The sequence below is a fragment of the Palaemon carinicauda genome, chromosome 39, assembly GCF_036898095.1.
Source record: "Palaemon carinicauda isolate YSFRI2023 chromosome 39, ASM3689809v2, whole genome shotgun sequence".
Classification (NCBI taxonomy): domain Eukaryota; kingdom Metazoa; phylum Arthropoda; class Malacostraca; order Decapoda; family Palaemonidae; genus Palaemon; species Palaemon carinicauda.
In genome coordinates, this window is record NC_090763.1 from 32,788,288 (window position 1) to 32,793,287 (window position 5,000).

A 5,000-nucleotide genomic window follows, 5' to 3' on the forward strand; every position below is an offset into this window, starting at 1 on the left:
ACTATAACGGGTCTCATCGACCCAGAGCAAGATCCATCGGACGCCCCCGGAGGTCTGGAGGACAATGTTGCCTCCATGAACCTGGACGTCGAACCAATGTTGCTAGACGAGCCGGATACAGGTAGGGTGGTAAGTGAGGCAGGTGTGTCCGGCGCTGAGATTCCTATCCTCAGCCCCGCTCTTTCTTCTTCTTCTGATCGCTCTTCCTTTCTTGGATTTTCTGGGGACCGTGATTCGTCTCAACGTTCATACCCGGTTCCCCCTAAGGATAAGTCTACTTCAAGGACCTTACCCAAAGCTCGCAAGCCTCACAAGACTTCTCATGGCTCTAAACATGGTACGAACCCGTCTTCAAAGACCTCTGGTTCCTCCTCTAAGTCTCACGACCCGGGAGTTCCTTCCGCCCCTCCTGCTGCTAGCCCGGGCCTTTCCGAATCAGCTATGCTTCGCATCGTGTCGGAGATGCAGGAAAAGTTGGTTTCGGAGATGCAGTCGAGGATGGACACGATGTTCTCTAACTTCGGTCAGAGAATTGGGGCTTTAGAGCAAGGAGCTCCGGAGAGAGTCCAAAGCTCTCTCATACCGGATGCCTCTAAGCTCCCGCCGTTTGCCAAGAACAACCCCTGGCGGATGGCTCTTCATTCCCCGTTCTCAGACGGAATGTTGACTCTGGAGGGCCTTGGCACTCGCCCTCTAGAGGACTTTGAATTCTTTCCTCCGGGTCTGGCATTTCCATTTCATGGTTATGCCAGACTTACCGAGGAAGCTTTAGTCCGATTAGACAAGGTCCCCAAAGAGACGGTCATCTTCCCGAAGGAGCAAGCCCAATCTGTTTGGGCCAGATTTTTGAATGACATCGGCTGCACTAACACCATGCTGACGCCTCATAAAAGCTCCTTTACGATGTTCTTAATGGACAAGAACACCTTGACTCCATGCGTCAATAAGGTGGCAGAGCTTGCCTTTCAATATGCTCTGGAGGAGAAGCCCTTGCCTCCCATCCGAGAGGTGGATCCAATCTCCCTCCTTCTTCCCTCAGGTATTGAGTGTTGGGACAACGTCCATACCACCTTTACCTCCGGCAAGCTTGCAGCAGACTGTGCCTCAGTCTTGTTTAGTGAGAAGCTTCCCCGTCTCCCGGAATCTCTCATTAAACAGGAATATGATTCCCGCCTACGTGGGGGCCGTACTCTAAACCTGGCCACATCCACGGAGTCGATAGCCTTGACTTATGATACGGAGAGTATTTTTAAGTCTCTCAACAAGGCTACGCTACAGTCGTTATATTATGACTTATATGACTTTGCTACTGCTAAACGCAGATGTCGCAAGCATGTTCTAGCTGAGGCGACGATTAGGCATGAACCTAATAAACTCATCCGGTCCTCCTGTTGGGGTTCAAATCTCTTCCCCGAGGATCTCGTAGAGGAAGTCTTGGCGGAGGCCACTAGGGTTAATCAGAGCCTTAAAGCCCGTTGGGGTTTGACCCCTAAACGCAAGTATGACCCCGCAAATTATCAAGCCCGGGGTAGGAAGAAGCTTAGACCATATACCTCCACCCAGTTCAGGCAACAACAGAGTGCTTCATCCAACTTCCGGCTGCCTCTTCCTCCATCTTCTGTTGCCCCTGCACAGCCTTCCACCTCTCGGGCTCCTTCGGATGACTATGTCACCGTTCTGCTACCTAAGAGCCAGCTTTCTGGTGCCTCCGCCACTTCCCCTGCCTTTAACCAGTCCTACGAGGCTCATAGCTCTTCCCAGAGTTATGGTAGAGGTAGAGGCTACCACCGTGGCTCTAACCAGAACAAAGGCAGGGAAAGAGCCTTTCGCAGAGGAAAGAACTTCCGAGGCGGACGTGGAGGCAACTCCTCAAACCAATACTGAGGTGCAGCAGGTAGGGGGGAGGCTCTATGCCTTCCGCAACAAATGGAGGTTCAGTCCCTGGGCGTTCAGTATCATCTCCAAGGGACTAGGGTGGAGTTGGATTCAAGGACCTCCTCCTCCGAACAAATTTCGTCAACATTCCACTCCGGACCTGGTCGAATTTGTCCAGGAACTTTTACAAAAGAATGCCATACAAGAAACGAAACATCTGAAGTTTCAAGGTCGGCTGTTCAGTGTCCCGAAGAAGGATTCAGACAAGAGAAGAGTGATTCTAGATCTATCCCTTCTCAACTTGTCCATTCAATGCGACAAGTTTCGAATGCTTACCGTCTCGCAGGTGCGGACCTTACTTCCCCGTGGGGCCGTCACCACCTCTATCGATCTTACAGACGCCTACTATCACGTCCCGATAGCGAGACACTTCCGTCCGTACCTAGGCTTTCGCTTAGGGGACAAAAGTTACTCCTTCAAGGTGATGCCTTTCGGGCTCAACATTGCCCCAAGGATCTTCACAAAGCTAGCAGAAGTCGCTGTTCAGGAACTCAGGAATCAAGGGATTCAAGTAGTAGCCTATCTGGACGACTGGCTCATTTGGTCAGACACCTCCCAAAATTGCCTAAAAGCCACTCACAAAGTCATCCATTATCTTCAATCTCTAGGCTTCCAGATCAACTTCAAGAAGTCCCGTCTTCTTCCAAAATCGAAGTTCCAATGGCTCGGCCTGCAATGGGATCTTATATCTCATACTCTGTGTCTTCCCAGACCCAAGAGGTTAGAGATTGCAAGAAACACCAAACGCTTTCTCAAAGACAAAGTAAGTTCCAGACGGCTTCAAGAGAAGATTCTGGGGTCCCTTCAGTTTGCCTCAGTGACGGATCTTCTTCTGAAGGCAAAATTGAAAGATATCAATCGTGTCTGGCGTTCGAGGGCGAACCGGAAGCTCCGGGACAGGAAAGTCCGCCTTCCTCCCATTCTACGGGAAAGACTTCTTCCTTGGACAAGAGCAAACAGTCTGTCAAAGTCAGTTCCCCTTCGATTTCCGCCCCCGGAATTAATCATTCACACAGACGCATCCCTATCAGGTTGGGGCGGCTATTCTCAGCTCAAGAAAGTTCAAGGTCTTTGGACTCCCTTGTTCCGCCATTTTCACATCAATGTGCTAGAGGCCATGGCAGTTCTTCTAACCCTGAAACGTCTCGCTCTTCCCAAGAAACAACACCTTCGTCTGGTCCTCGACAGCGAAGTGGTGGTCCGCTGCCTCAACAGAGGCGGGTCAAAGTCAGGGCCTCTGAACCATGTTCTAGTAGCCATATTCTCCCTAGCAGCCTCGAACCGTTGGCATCTTTCAGCTGTCCACCTGGCGGGAGTCCGGAATGTAGTGGCAGACGCCCTGTCCCGGACCTCCCCTCTAGAATCGGAATGGTCACTCGATCTAAAGTCATTTCGGTGGATTCTCTCTCAGGTTCCCGGTCTCCAAGTGGACCTCTTCGCCACGGAATCCAACCACAAATTGAGAGTATATGTGGCTCCCAATCTAGACCCTCAGGCTTACGCCACAGACGCCATGTCACAGAATTGGGACAACTGGGAAAAGATTTATCTCTTTCCCCCGGTGAATCTTTTGCTGAAAGTTCTAGACAAACTGAGATCCTTCAAGGGACAAGTAGCCTTGGTCGCACCCAATTGGCCCAAGAGCAACTGGTATCCTCTCCTGCGGGAGTTGAGACTATACCCTCACCCGATACCCAATCCGGTTCTGTCTCAGATAGTACAAACACGCGTTGTGTACGCTTTCTCAAACATTCAGAGCGCCCTAACTTTATGGACTTTATGAAGTTTGCGGCTATGCATGGTGCCAATATTGATCCTCAAAACACCTTGTTCCTAGAATCAGATAAACGGGATTCCACCATCCGTCAGTATGACTCTGCAGTTAAAAAGTTGGCAAAATTTTTAATAGACTCAGACGTGAACTGTATGAACTTGAACCTTACAGTCACTTTCTTTAGATCTTTATTAGAATCAGGTCTGGCAGCCAATACTATCACCACTATTAAATCGGCTCTGAAAAAGATCTTCCTAGTGGGTTTTAACATAGACTTAACCGACTCTTTGTTAGCTTCAATTCCGAAAGCTTGTGCCAGACTGAAACCGGTTACTCGTCCTACCCCGGTGACCTGGTTCCTTAATGACGTACTCAAATTGGCTTCTGATACCATTAACAGTTCTTGTGATTACATGCCCCTTCTCAGGAAAACACTTTTCCTAGTGAGCTTGGCTTCCGGGGCAAGAATTTCTGAATTGGCAGCCTTGTCGAGAGACCCGGGTCATATTGACTTTCTGCCTTCAGGAGAGGTCCTTCTTTCTCCTAACAAATTCTTTTTGGCTAAGAATGAAGACCCTCAAAACAGATGGACCTCCTGGAAAATTGTTCCCCTCACGCAAGATCCGTCGCTGTGCCCTGTCACTACTCTTAGGTCTTATCTATCCCGGACCTCCTCTAACTCCTCGGGGCCTCTATTCGTTAGAGAACAAGGCGGTACCATTACTATTAAAGGGATCAGGCAACAAATTTTGTATTTTATTAAACAAGCTAACCCTGACTCTTTTCCTCTTGCACATGATATCAGGGCGGTTGCCACCTCGGTGAACTTCTTTCACCACATGAATTTTACAGACCTTTCCAGGTATACAGGGTGGAAATCACCGTCAGTGTTCAAGAAACACTACCTTAAACATTTGGAAGCCCTAAAATTTTCTACAGTAGCCGCAGGGAGTGTAGTTACTCCCGAGTAACTCACAGGTTAATGCCTTGACTCTTTATCTCTCCCTCTTACCTGCCTCATTTATACCCTATTGTATTCGTTGGTCTCGCACCTGAATACTGTTATTATATTTGTAAATTTTATGCTCCTGAGCATCTGTATATATTATCACTCACGGCATTATTATACCTACCTTATTGGATTTATGTTCATATTTAAGATACCCTTATAATTGTTTTTTGGTACTCATCTCTGATTAAAGCATCCTGTATTTCTCTTACGCTTATGTTTTTTCCTTTATTTTGCAAGTTTGGTGACATTTTTCTCTTGTATAGATTCACTGGGCGGCAC

At 48.5% G+C, this 5,000-nt stretch overlaps 1 protein-coding gene across 1 annotated transcript in view; it reads left to right on the top strand.

The window, feature by feature from the left end:
- Positions 1-5,000, top strand: part of LOC137631347 (basic proline-rich protein-like) — a 77,369-nt gene that overhangs the window by 70,430 nt on the left and 1,939 nt on the right. The gene's annotated exons all lie outside the window — the stretch shown is intronic.